Genomic DNA, 15,200 nt, shown 5'->3' with positions numbered 1-15,200 from the left:
AAGGTTGCATGAGTCACCAAGCATGTCTTCAAAACAATTGCTATCACACTAACTGGAGCTAAGCATGAAAACAAGATAATATAAATCTAGAGGTGCCTCCTGGAGGTGATGCAGAGAGATAAATGAAGTAATAGCATAGAGAAGCAAGGGGGCCTTTGATAAAGTTAGGGGAATATTCCAGTGTCCAGAGCCCAGGGGCTAGCCTACAACATCTAGGGCGCTACTGGGCTGGGGAAGGCTGTAAGGTAGGTGCATGTGTTAGGGAAGTTAGATAAATTTGGTTATGTGTACAATGAGGGAATCAGAAAAGATTGTCTCTAAATCCTTCTCATCACTAAGATGAGATGATTCAGTAACTATCAGGATCATACCATGTGCATATTCATGAAGAATGGTACATTTTTTCTCTCTGGAAAACATTTCTATTGCATGGTTGAGTCCTGTCCAATCCTGGTCTTTTGGAATGGAACTTTAACATGTGGTATCCTCTGCTAAGATTGATTTATGGAATGTGAGTTTTGAACCCACATCTAATTCTAATTCTTTATGGGTCAAATCCCTTTACCTGAAAGGCAATTTTATGTTGCACTGGCACAGAAGGCACTGCAGGTTTGAAGTGGGGATATACAGTTGATTACCACAAATGATATAAAGGCATGGTTTTTGAGTTTTACGAAAATGATTGTTTTGTTTTGTGCATTTGAAGGACATGAAAAGTTCGAAAGCACCAAAGTATAAACCATTGACATTGAAATTTGATTCCAAACATTTTGAAGTCTGTGATTAATTAAAACTTTGAATTCATAATTAAATGATAGTTCAGGAGGTTTGAGGTTGTTGGTATATGCAACATCATGTACCAATACATCTCAATGGCTCACACACACACACACACACACACACACACATATATATATATATATATAGATAGATAGATAGATAGATAGATATCCAGATATGCAGGTGCATAATCAAACCATCATTCTGAGTTTGTTTTTACTATGACTACACCGGGTACATTGGTTAAAGTGAAGTGAAGTAAGAAGCTAGCAGATATGATACTCACAAACATTGAAGAGAAATAAAACACAAAGTATAAAAGAGCATATTTGCCAAACTCTCATACTTGTTATAATAAGTACATGAAGGGTTCAAGAAGTGGGAGAATATTTCAGGCTCACATAGATCCATCATGATTCTTAGAGTCTGTGGAACTTGATTTGAGCTTTTGTTGGTTGGCTTAAGTTTTCCAATACTATAGCCATAAGCCCACTGCATAATCCAGTAGGGTTTCTTTCAACAGTTGGGTGGAACACCTGGAGGCATGGTAGCTGCCATATGCTGTTGATACCCCAGGATATTTCAAATTGGTGAGTGTCAAATGGCAGGAGGAGTGTCCCTATTCTAGCTCTGGTAAGCCAGGATGATAGACCTAAGGCTCAGAATAGCACATGGAGATTTCTCCGCACCCAAAAGGGAACAGCTGGGTGATCTCCTCTACGCGAAGGGAGGATGTTGTCTAGCATGTTCTGCGTCAGTAGATATAGTAGAAGGAAGAAGAGGGGAAAGTATAGATTAGAAACTCAAGTTCCACGTCTTGATACAACTGCAAATTTGAATATGGTACTATTGCTCTTCATGGGTAGTCAGCTGTACTTTCTTGATTGTAATTGTTACTGAGATCAGTAAAAATACAAATTAACTAATTCCTCGGCAATAAAAATACTAATTAAAATGCCTTACAGTTATAAAATCCCTTATGTTGGAGTGTTCACAATGATTCTGAGAATAATAATTATTAACAAACTATGGTTTTGCCTAGAGATAAATTTTCTAAAATCTACAGTTCACACATGGATTAATGAGACCCCTCGAATCTCATAAATGTATTAAAAATGTTTGAGAGGTTCTTTTCTTTGGTGCATATAAATATTCCATAGGTTCAAGTTTTCTTGAAGCACAAGCAGAATTGGCATATGGGTCTATTATCATGCTTTGAGATGTAATGGGTTGGCACAGCTACCCTTTCTTTAAAATGTCTTCACTGTCTCTATCATGGTGTATGATACTCCTTGGTGATTCTTCCTCCTCCTCCTTCTCTTCATTCTTCTCTCCTCTTCATTCTCCTTTTCTTCTTCCTCTTCCTCCTCATTCTCCTTTTCCTTCTTTTCTTACTAGACCCTGGAAAATACCCATCAAATGTCAGCATTTCCTATGTGGGATATGACTTATACACATTGGCAACATAAGCATATATTTCAAAGTCATACTTCATATTAATTATATAGTCAGTTCTAGGTGGTATGAGATTTAGGAAATAAGTGTACATTTTGCAGAGAGAGTAGCTGTCAATAGGAATTGAAAGCATAGGGTATTTTGTGGGGAGAAATTGCAGGCTGGGGATTGGGAGTAACTAGGTGGAGTTGAGGGTATGAAGAGTTGAGTTTGGGAGGTAGACAGTAATGGTGGAGGAGCAGTTGACTCCAAGAAAGGAGAAATATACAAAAAAGACATGAAGTAACAAAAGGGCAAACATCGCTTATGGAACAAACACCACTTATCGCCTACAGTGTTTGTTTTGTTGTCAGGAGGTAGGGGAAAGAGTCTTATGACTTTTTTATTCATTGTGTTTTCTAAAAAGAAATTTTAATTAGGGAATCTCAGAAGAATATATACAGAATATTGAAAAAGAAGAATGAATGTCAAAGAAAAAGGAAGAATGTTAAAAGAAAGGTTTGAAGTATAAAGCATATAGGAAAGGGTACTGCAAAATCCTGCATGATTAATCAATAAGTTAATTCTATTATAAGCTTCCTGGTGGCAAAAACAAAAAGGGGAGTAGGACCACTAACATTGAAAAACAGAGAGACAGTTTGCCAATGGAGTCTCATAAACTTTTCTTATGAAATCTCATAAAGTAGATGTTGAATTAAGAAGCAGTTAATTAATAAGTAAAATCTAAGGGTCTCTTATCAGAATATATAAAGAACTGTCATAACTCAACAAGATAAGGCAAAACAACCCAATTAAAAAATAGGCAAACAAATTGAATAGTTTCCCAAAGATCTAGAAATAGCTAATGACCATGCAAAAAATAATCAGTGTCTTTAGGCATCAGGGAAATACTAAGCAAAGACTAAAATGAAATACTGTTTCACACCCACTAGGATAACTCTAATAAAAAAATTTATAAAATAATGTTAGCCAAAATATTGAATAATTGGAAATTTTGAGCATTTTTGGTAGGAATATAACGCTGTACATCCACCCTGGAGAATGGTGAGATGGCTTCTTGAAATAGTAAACATAGACTTACTTTATATTTCAATGAATCGATACATTCCCCAAATCACTGAAATCTGAAATTCGATAATTAAACAAACACTTGTACATGAATGTTCCTAACAACTCTATTCACAACAGTCAAAAGGCAGAAATAATTCCACCTGTCTATCAACAAACAAATGGATAAACAAAATGTAGTGTATCTATACAACAGAATGTCATTCAGTCATAAACAGAATGATGTTCTGACACTTGCTACAACATGGATGAACCTTAAAAACATAATGCCAAATAAAGGAAGCCAGATGTAAAGGGGCACATTCTGTGTGACTCCATTTATATAGAATATTTAATACAGTTAAATCCAGAGACAGAAGGTAAGTTAATGACTGCTAGTGAATGCAGGAGAGAGATGACTGCTTCATGGACATGGGGCTTCTTTCACTGGTCATGAAAATATTTTGGAATTAGATAGATATGATGTTGAATATACTAAATGTCAAAATTTTAATTTTATAGTATGTGAATTTTACCTCAATGAGTGTAAACAGTGGACTTTGGACTATATAGATAAATGAAGGTGCATTGACTTTGTGCAATCCTAGGTAATCTCACAGTCTGGATTTTGTTAGAAAGTTGGGCTGTTGAAGGCTGTAGTCTTGAACAGGAACATGGTGTACAGGATCTCGTGTTGTTAATGAAGGGGAGAACTATGTTTGAAACACCTGAACAAAGATTTGAGTTGACATAGTCATGAAAAATAAGATGCTGATCAAAACTGTTACCTGAGCAGATGGCCTATCCTTTATTCAAAATAATTATGGGCCAACGATGTTCACACATGCAGAGGCAAGTTCTGTCTCTGGATTCATTTCAGTGCATAAATCAGAAGATCATTAAGTCTTCAATGTTACATAAAGCAGAGCAATGGTTTCAAACTATGTGAGGGAGAAAACACATATCAGAGTAATTTAAAATTTATACAAAATATCATGTTTGATTTTCCAAGTCTTCATTTCTCCAGGTGAAAACACTGTCATAGAACTTGAATATCATTTTTATCTTGGAAACATTATAAAACAAAGCCCATACAAAAATATGAATATGCTCATCAAGTATAATTCTGAGCATTACAGCTTCCTTATCTTTCCAAGCAGGATCAAAGAGAGATAACTTAATCTTCTTGGTAGAGTTGTATATCATATCACTAAATTTCAGTCAATATAACATTGCAAAAATAAAGGTTAGGACTTTACAGGTGTGTCTTGAGCCTTTTTTTTAACAATAGCTGCTTACCAGTATGGTTGCTTTTTGGAAACAATTCCAGTTTGTAAGAATGAAGCCATATTTTCTGAATAGAAAAGGCTATTTAATAAATCACTATAGTCAGTGGTTTATAGATCTATTTTAGGAATTTAATTTATTATGTTATAAAGCAGAAAATATGCTTTGAACTGTCATTGCACATATAAATTTAATTATAAAAATGAATGAAAAACTCACTCTCACTTCCACAGTGTGTCCCAAATTATCTGCAGATTCAGAAACACTGATAAACATGATTTGCAAACCATAATTCCAGGTCACTGAAAACCTATGCTTTGTAGGGGCTTAAAATAAGAAAGTCAGGTTTTTTTTTTTTTTTTTTTTTTTTTTCTTTCCTCTAACTTTGTTGCCTGGGCTGATCTGAAACTCCTAGTTTAAATGATCCTCCTGCATCAGCCTCCTGAGTAGCTGGGACTATAGGCACTCAGCACCATACTCTCAGAGCTAGTTTTAAGTGATTAATATTCACCTTGGGTAGAATAATCAGACAATATATTATTTTATCATCTTTGATATTAACATTTAATCTGCCATGACACAATTGATATAATCTATGACTCCTATGATCACATTAAAGAACAAGTGCTTCAGAAATTTCACAAGGGAGAGCTGCCTCTGATACTCATACATCTCCAGATGTTGAGCTTGACCATCCATCAAAACACCTTAGGGCAATTGAGAAAAATAAGAACCCTGGGGTCTTGTACCAAGAGATGATGATTTAGTAAGCCCAGAGAAATTATAATGCACCTATTTCTGCATTAAATGGAACTGTCTTTGAGACCACTTTTTTAGGATACTGCTTTTTTTCTCTTTTAAGTTTTGAAGTGGAAGGGATGACCAATTCATGTTGCAAACTATGTTGTATTGTTCTTAACACATTTATACAGAAATTGAATAAAAGTATAGTAATAATCAGTTATGGATCAGTTGTGTATGAAAACCTTTTTGGATTTGGTGTAGAATATTGATCTAAAAAAACTACACAGGCAATTTTTCAAGGTGTTATCCATAATTCTATACCATGTGGTCAACATTTTAAGTCTTTAAGTTGATTTTACTGCCCCTCTTTGATCACAAGAAATCAGGACTAATGTTCCCCAATGTGGATTTATTGTGTGTTCAAAGTCCATGGATGTCAAATCCATCATGATATTTGAAAATAGACAAGAGATCCTAAAGACTTGACTAGATAAAGACCCGCTTTAAGGTCCTTGGTTAAATGGAACATTTTCAATGAGACCTTCCTAACCCTTCTATTAAAATTTCAAATTCCTTCTCTTCAATTCTGCCTGACAGCCTTTCCTCCTTTACTTTCCTCATAATAATTCTCATCACCATCGGACATACTACCCTTACCTACTTTTTATGGCCTTTCTCATCTCATAATATAAGCTCCATGAGAGCAGAGATTGTTGATGGAATTCCCTGAGAAGCATTCACACAATGACAGTTCTCTTACCCTATGATTGACAATGAATGGGACCGCTCTGGAGGTCCAAATTCTCCAGTAGGAGTGAGTAAAGAAGGGCTACATCTTAGCACTTGATGGAAGGAGCTCAGTGGATTACAGAAGGAGAAAACTTATTCACCAGGGCCCTAGCTCCTGGGAAAACAAACTAAATATAATCAAAATGATCTAAAAATCAGAGGCTCATTGGTGAAGGTGTTAAGAGCTGATCTTGGTATAGACTGAATCTATCAGAATCCTTCCCTTCACAAAATTAGCTCTCTCTTATCTAGGCAGGTAAAAAATTAATACTACTCAGGTGCATGTGCGTGTGTCTATAAAACTTCCCTATGGCCAATAGTTAACTGGCTGCCTCTTTCTTCGTGGTGCCAGCATTCCATCTCACAGGCCACCCATGAGGATGCTCTCAGATCATGGCCTTCCCACTGCTGATCTGTGGTTTATTTAATTGGAACACTCTTGTGAGCAAAACCCATGCTGAACCAGTTTCTTCTTGCCAATCTTGGATAAAGTTTTCTGAAGAAACTTTCAGGAGGAGATCCTTCTGTTTAACCATGGAGGAAAGAAACTTTCCAGGGTGAAAGGCAGGACAGATTACTAAATTGCAGGACCCAGCCAAAAAAAAAAATTTGAAAATGTAGGATTTCTGTTTAAAAGTTATTAAGAATTTCAAGATAGTAACTGCAGAACATTAAACCAAGCATAGGACCCTTCCAAGCTGAGGCCTTGAATAATTGCACAGTCAAATGCTGATGATACTGGTCCTGCTGGGAGGTGAGGGAGGCAGGTCAAGGAAAGATTTTTAAAAATGTCATAAGGTGATTTTTAAAGAAGATGTTTTCAAGGCACAAGAGACTGAAAATATGAGAACAGAGACATGGAGGAGCATGTGATAAGAGGTCCCATCAGTAAGTGATATGAGGAGCAGGTGAGAAAGGTCAGGTAAAGGGTTTTAAACAAGTAGAAGGATACACTCATTTGTATCTCAGAAACATAACTGAGAGTCATGTGGAGGATGGGTGAGCCTGCTGACAAGAAACATTCTACATGTTAAGGCAGTGTAGGAGGTTGAATTATGGCCACCATGATTTAGGTCTGAGTCACTGGGACCCATAAATATTACTTTAAGCTTTGGTTTTCTAAGGCTGCTGTAACACAATACCACAAACCAGGTGGCACAAACAATTGCAATTTATTATCTAATGGTTTTGGAAACTAGAAGTCTGAATTCAGGTGTCAGTAGGGTTGGCTTTTTCTGAAGGCTAAGGGATCATCTGCTCCTTCCCTCTCTTCTTGAATTGTGGGTTACTACCTTTCAGTAGCCAAATTGGATTAGGACCCATCCTAATTCCTCCCTAAAGACCATGTCTCCAAAAGTCACATTCTGAGTTATTGGGTGTTAGGATTTCAAAGTATAAATTTTAGATGGACCCAATTCAATCCATAACACCTTACATGGCAAAGATGCTACAGACATGATTCAATTAAGGATCATGAGATGGGGAAATTGTCCTGGATTACCTGGGTGGGCCCTAAATGCAATCATAAGCATCCCTATAAAAGAGAGGCAGAGGGAGGAAGCAGTGAAACCACACAAAAGGGAGGAAGCAGTTGTAACCACAGAGGAAGAGATGATAATGATGTAGACCCAGTCCTTGGGATGCCCACAGCCACCAGAAGCAGGGATAAGCATGGCCCTACTGACAGGTTGATTTTGGCTTAATAAAACTGAATTTAGATTTTTGACTTCCAGAATTCTAGGACATAAACACGTGTTGTTTTAAGTCACTGAGTGTGTGGTAATTTGTTACACTGGCTATAGGGAAAAGAGTTAGTATTTTGGAAGAGCTAATGGAATAAACTAAGCATAGGGCACAAGGAAAGAACTAAGAATTTAGAAAGAAGGGAAATCATGTGGTGTGCTCAGGACTGGCCATGTGACGTGGGAGAAGAACAAGTTCTTGAATGTCCACTGGGTTTGTTTTGTCCCAGGCTTCCTACTCACCAGGTCGAAGAGAAGGAGAAACAACTTTGGGGAATTGAATTAAGAGTTGAGTTTTAGGGTGACAGTATTTGCTCTTCCCATGGGTACCTAGGTGAGGTGTCTGGATTCATGAGATGAATTCCAAAATGATAAATTTTAGATTAATTATGCAGTAGTACTTTATGTCATGTATTATTTTTTTCTACATTCTGATCTTTATAAAAATTTTTATTTTGGTCAAACTTCTCTATTTTATAAATTCAGTGAATTCCTTGGGTTTGGCAAGCCATATTCAAGTGCTTGACTCTTGGCTTTTGGGATAGACAAGAGGCAAGATGGTCACAGGTCCCACTTTTTCCACGCAGTGCTGCTGGGCTTTGCCTGGAATCTTGGGGTCCCCTCAAATTGTCATCCCCTTTTACTCTGAAATTGAACAGTGCCAATATGCCTCAATTTAGGATGGAATTGCTTCCTGACACATCCATGGTAAATTGAAAATATCCTAACTTGGAAATGCATTTGACATTTCTAACCTTCTTCACCTCACAGCTGGGCAACACTGTTCACTATAGAACATCAGTTGCTTCCCTAGAGATCATGGGGATGACTGGAAGCAGCAGCTTCTGCAACCACTACCCAGCATCCTCAGAGAAGATTGGATCAATAGCCAGGGAGATGATCCAATTCAAAACTGAAGTAGTTTCTGTTGAATGACTCTCACTTTCACCTTTCATAAATTTTAAATATTGTAGGCTAAATCATTGTAAGTTGGGGCTGTCTAATAGCAACGTATCATTTGGTTACCTCCATAATTAAAACTTGCACTTCTCATCCCTGAAAACAAAGTGAGGTAGAAGCAAGGGTCTTGGGAAGGGTGCTTCTTATTTTATTTATTTAATGTTCACATTTCCACTGGGAAAGAGAAGTCTATGTGTACAGTTGAACATCAGCCACAGTACCCCAAAGAAAAGAATGGCTCCTTCCTGGGCAAAGTCAGGGTGAAGAGATGCTTAATAAGACCCTGTAATACATACAAAAAACAGAAATCATTTTCAGAGACTGGCCAGAATCAACACAGGATTGGAAAATTCCAGGCTTTCTCTCCTTTACACTGACTGAGATGTTTCTTCATTTTTGAAAGATTTTCAGTTATCTTGTCCATGTTTGCAACTCTATTCATGGGCCCTGAGTGTTCACTTGCAAATGCCTCCCACCTTCCACTACTGCCTGCTGCAGTTTTCATTTTCCAGTTTCCACCATGCTGCAGCACACGTGAACGCACTCAGAAATGCTCAGAATTGCTGATGCTGGCCGATAAAGCAGGAACTTGGAGGATGTCCCCATGTCATTTCCCTGTCAGTCAGATGTGACACTGTAGAATATTGGGTCCCTGGGAAGTCGCCTTTATTCTCTAGCAGTATGTCCTGGTATGGAACTTGACAGTCATTGACCGCTGGGGAGTACTGGTGTGATGCAGTGCTGGGAGCTCTGTGTTGCATGGGGTGAGCATTCTCTTCTGAACATCACCAGTTGATGTTTCATGTTCCTAACAAGTGGACTCTGAATAGAAATAGCCACATGGGCCAAGCGAACTCAATTGTGTAGAATGCTGCAGACTACTAGTCACTTCACACAGATTGGTGTAACTGATAAAATATTATCATTCCCATTACACAGATGTGAAACATAGGCCAAAGGGAATGTGGGCCTCCCAATTTTACAAAGCAAGGACATGACAGAAATAATACTTGAATTCAGGTTTTTTTGGACATCAGAGCCTATTCTTGTTTCATTTTATTGTACTGAAAGGCGAAATGTAAGCACCAAGACAACAACTAATTCATTGTACTTGAGAAATTTATACTAGTACATATTCAAGGATTGCCCTGTAATAAGACAGACTAGTGTTCTCACGGCTTGTATTGATTTTCTATGACTGGTATTTGCACTACTACAGAAGTGTAAGTCTATCGAAAATTATAATATGGTAATGTCAGGTTTCCACTTGTTTAAGTGCTGTCTAGTGGCTAAAATATTTGTCGAATTCAGCTGTTAGATCTTTTTCAATGCTTTTTCAGTTTTTCACACTCTCAGAGAGGATGAAGTTAATCTTTATATTTAAGTGGCACTTTGTATTTAAATTTAAGCTGTGGTTTAAGGCCCAGTACAGAATCCTGTGCCATCATACAGCAATGAGACAATATTGCTCTATTACAAGCATTATTTCCTCTCCTGCTGTTGGAGTCTGCCCCTTTCAGAGCTTAAAGTAAGTAATGCACAGTGCTTTGTCATCCATGATGTATGCTAAAATCACAGGTGGGGAGGTGTGAAGAATTTTTATTTTCACCATCTTTATGATGTTAATGATTCTCTGGACAAAATCACTTCATTTCATGTAAAATTAAAAATTCATAACCGGTGAAACCTACAAAGACTTTGTACTGGCAAACCACTGACTAAGTAAGTCTTGTCAATTCTGTTTGTACTCTTACTGACAAACAGGAAAAGAAAGAAAGAAAAAAAAACTTTAAAAATTCTTTGACCCTGCTTTTTGCCATCTGAATGGTCATGGTTGAGTGGAGAATCAATGAAGTGCTGAGAGAATTGCACCTCAGTGTTGCCGACAAGCCACACAAAAATCCAACTTTTCACATGAGATGAAGATTGCCTTTGCTTCATTTACTCTCTTAAGACACATTAAAATCAAAGCTATCACCCCATTCGGCCATCTGTCAATGCTCCCTACACAGTACGCGGGTAGACTTTGTTCCTGGATCACCAGAATGGGAGGATGTTTTTGTTGTTGTAATAAATGGTTTTAGGCTTAAGAGACAGAAATAAATCAATGCAGTTTATAAAGTTGGGGTGAAGATGTTTGATGCAGTTTTCTAAACTACAGAGAATTATATATGGATGAGCTACAATAAATAAAGCATAGCTTTAGCAGTTTACAAAAATAAATGATAAAGATGAAATAATGTATAGACTTTTATTTGGAATCATTTCTTGCTTTCACAAGATGCATACAGCCAACCTTTGCTCATTAAATTGCAAATTTCAAGTTTGAATGTAATATGGTGAATAAAGGCTCCCAATTTCCCTTCTAAAGTTCAATTTCCAGAGTTTTGTTTAGAGTAGACCACAAACCCAAAAACCTAGTTTCCTCAAGTTCCCAGACAATTGTTCTCCTGTTTATTAACAATGCACTGACTTTTAACAATGGCTTGTATTTTTAGATGGAACATACTGAATTCAGTTTGCTGACCCTGAACGCAGTTAAACACAAGTGCTCGCTCTGCAGGTGGCGATTAATAGAACTTGTGTGGCCAATGTCTTCAGAGCTGTCCCAGGGAACAGGGGCGCCTGGGCTTTGCTGACAAGCACATAGAGGCTCTTGTTCTTCTCACCAGCAGCCTCCAAAGCTCCATCCTCGGTTTACCATTTGTGGTAGATCAAACCCTTGTCTCTGTGGATGGATTTTACCAAGCACGATTTCTTTGGGGTAAGCAACTGTTTAATAACCAGCCAGTCACTGATTCTTTGAAACAGGTTTTATACAGAGATTGTGACTTTGTTGGACATGAAGACAAAAAAAAATCAAGATACAAAAAAAAAAAAATCATTAAATATGTTTTATTGGAAAAATAAGTAATATAAAAATCCAATCGAAATGGTTTCCTCTCAAAAAGGACACTTTTTTTGTTCGTTTGTTTTCAAGGCTCAATTTGTTCTGAAGAAAATCTTATTTTAGCTTTAATAATATTATTATGTTCCTGGAAAAGTGATATATAATAAAAACAATAAATAATGTTCTGTGAAACACTAGTAATACTTATTAATTGGTTCAGGTTTAAGTAATAGTTTATATTATTATCATTTATCTTTGGAAAGTCTCTTGTTTAGGTACATATAAAACGTTCAGAAATACTACAGTTTTAAAAAAACATGGTTATAATTTTCCATTCTGTTGTTCCAAAGTCTATTTGAATGTAGAACTATTATTTGTCTTAATATTTGCTTTTATTTTGCAGAACAACTTTTGATGAATTCACTTTGGAAGGGGCAACCAATGACAATGGGAACAATTTTCTAGAAATCTTTCTATGAATTTCATCAAACCCCCCAAGCCATAGAATACATAACAAAAAGAGTGAACCCAAATGTAAACTATAAACTTCAATTAATAATACTGTGTTAATAATGCTTTATCAATTATATAAATGTACCACAGTAAGGCAAGATGCTAATCATACGGGAAACCAGAGCTCTGAGGGTATAAAAGGTAATTCTACAATTTCTTCTTATTTTTTTGTAAACCCAGAACAGTTTTAAAGAAATAAAGACTGTTGATTAAAAAAAGAATGTCCCTAGAATTCATGAAAGCTGATTTTTAACTTCCTTCTCCCATCATTTTCCAAGAAGAAAACAGTATTAAATTGTTAAATTATTTTATTTCTGATAGGGTACAGCAGCAAGGAGTTGACAGTCACCCATGTCTGGCAATAGTGTTAGGAAGGTCAAGTGTGGTGGGTGCACAGGATGGACCAGGCATCAGACTTCAGAAGTGTGTGAACACTGACTTTATACACCAACAGCATGGACACTCTCCAAGATGTTAAGTCAAATAAAAGATGGAAAAGAGAAAGATTTATAGCAATCCTTTAAATGAATTATAAGACAAAAAGTTAATTTTGCCATTATTTAATTAATGTCAAATGTATTGTGTATGTATGAGATATCTATACCTAAATGAACATGTGGAAGACAGATTTAAAAAGTCTACATTAGATATACTAGAGTCCAGTGCCTATATTGGGAGGAGAATGAGCTAGTAAGCAAAGAGAATGATGGGAAAGTACAAAATAAAGCAAAATGTAAAGTAAAACAACACAATATTACATCATAAAATAAAAATAATAAAATGAAATAAAGCAAGGGTTTTCCTTGTACCAATAATAATAATCTGGCATGACTCAATACTGGGTACTTGAGGTCCAAAAGAAAGACAAAAAACAAAAACAAAGGGTCACAGGTGATTCTGATATATTGGTCCATGTACCACAGTAGGAGAAACTGTCCACTTGGCCCTGTCTCTGTGTCTCCCTTTCTGAATAATGGTAGCACAACTGGGGGTGACTTAATTAAGCCCTCCATGTGGAGATTAGAAAGGCTAAATACTATTACAGCTTTCAGAATCATGCTGATTTGGGATCTATTATATAGAAATTGACTGTTTCCAGTCACAAATTCTGGCCCTTCTCTTGCAAATGAGTTGTATTTTAAGATGTTGGAAAATCACTTTCACAGTTAAGCCTCAGGCTACTTTTCTGTCCAAGGCTACCCTCCTCTGATTGCCTCTTCTCTTTGGGGCAAGAAATTCAAGCTAAAATCGATCCTCCCTGTTCTTTGAGCTTGAGTTTCTGTATGTGTATATGTATCTATCTGCATTTCTGTCCCATCCCAGGCTCCATCCTATCCATGTCCATAACCACACCCATATCCCTAATGATAGCTCTATGTATATCTATCTGTATAACACTTGGAAGAACTCTGAAAGTTCATAATTGCTATTTGCTTGTTTAGTTATTCAAACCTGCTGCTACCTACTCTTTCCCTTGAGGGATTTTACACCCCAGGATACTAACTATAGAAAAAGACATTCTTTCCTGCATGTTCTAGAAACAAGCATTTGTGTGGGCATTTAACTATGATTCTCTGAGGTGGACAGACCAAGGAAAATAAAAATAACAAAGATGAGGGAGACATCCTACATGGCTTTTACAGGATAGTTTCTAAGTTTTGACTTTGACATTGAGCTGGTAACTAAGAACCTCATCGTTTTTTTTTTTTTTTTTCATTATCTCAAGGATAAATCTCATTAAGTATTTCCTTCATTTGTTTCTTCAGGGAACATCTTCATGTTAGATGAAAAGTGCGTAGAACCCCACAGCAGAAGCTGGATCTCCAGCACAGAGCACCTCGTTTGTAGTTGGAGGAATCTGTGTCCTCCTGATTTACGCTGCTGGCATCTAAGTAACATTGGTCCACCCAATTGTTTCCAGCACATGTCATTTTATTCCTAGTCATATGGATCATCTAACCCTCCCATGTACCCAACAGTGTTTGCCTTTACTCCTCTTCCCATTTATTATTTGGCATCATTGTGAAATGCTATAACAAAATGTGTGAGAATACTTCACTTCTACAATTTTTGTTCAGAATTTAATGTAAATTAACAGACTTACCATATTACCCATTTAACAACACAAAATTAATTAATTTTCCAATAGACCTCCTCTTGCTTTCTTAAGTTATTGAAGGTCAGTCTGACAGAACATAGAAAGCTGTGATACTAATAGCTTGGTGGCCCTTTAGCTAAGTAGTTCAGGACCAGCTTCTTCAATTGCACACCTGTTGTGTGAGCATCTGTGCATACAGTGGTTACTGTAGATGCTTTCTGACATAAAATCCGTGATCCTAAGAATACTCACAGAAAACTCCGACCCTCTTTAACCACCTGATTCTGTTCTTCTATTTCTTATCAGATAAAGTTTGAGAGGATGAAATTTGTCAGGATTCACTGCTTCTAAATATCTACCACAATGCTGGACGTCTTATGATTCTACTTATATTTCTTTAAGTGTGGCAGGCTTTTCTAGTGCTTGTGTTGGCTGCCCTACTGCAGGTGATTAAGGTCCAGTTTCCAGATTCATCATGGTTTGGGAACCAACAAACGTTGGGCTGGGACCCTTTCCTCCACAGTGGGTGCCATCTGGAAAACTGTTGGTGCTTATTGTCCATGTGTCCATCAGGGACCCTGTGAGTGGCCAACCTGCTGAGCTGTCCAGATCTCTGACTCCGCATTTGTCTGCTGACTACAAGATTGAGTACCACTGAATCTCCAGTCTCCTAGTTTGGGTCCAGATCCTCCTGCCTAATTCCTCAGGGGATTTGAACCCTATTTCTACTTGAGGTTTAATCTCTTGCACAGGCTTCACTGTTTTGTAATTGTGTACCCACTTGAGTCTTAGAGATGCCACCCACGTTTTTATCTAATTGGTCACATTCATCCCATTTACTAGTATACTGGCACTGACCTACTTGGTCTCGGTGTGCCTTTTGTCCCAATCCTTC

The sequence above is a fragment of the Sciurus carolinensis genome, chromosome 1, assembly GCF_902686445.1.
Source record: "Sciurus carolinensis chromosome 1, mSciCar1.2, whole genome shotgun sequence".
In the NCBI taxonomy this organism is placed as follows: Eukaryota; Metazoa; Chordata; class Mammalia; order Rodentia; family Sciuridae; genus Sciurus; species Sciurus carolinensis.
The sequence above is the reverse complement of the archived record's forward strand: the minus strand, read 5'-3'. Positions refer to the sequence as shown.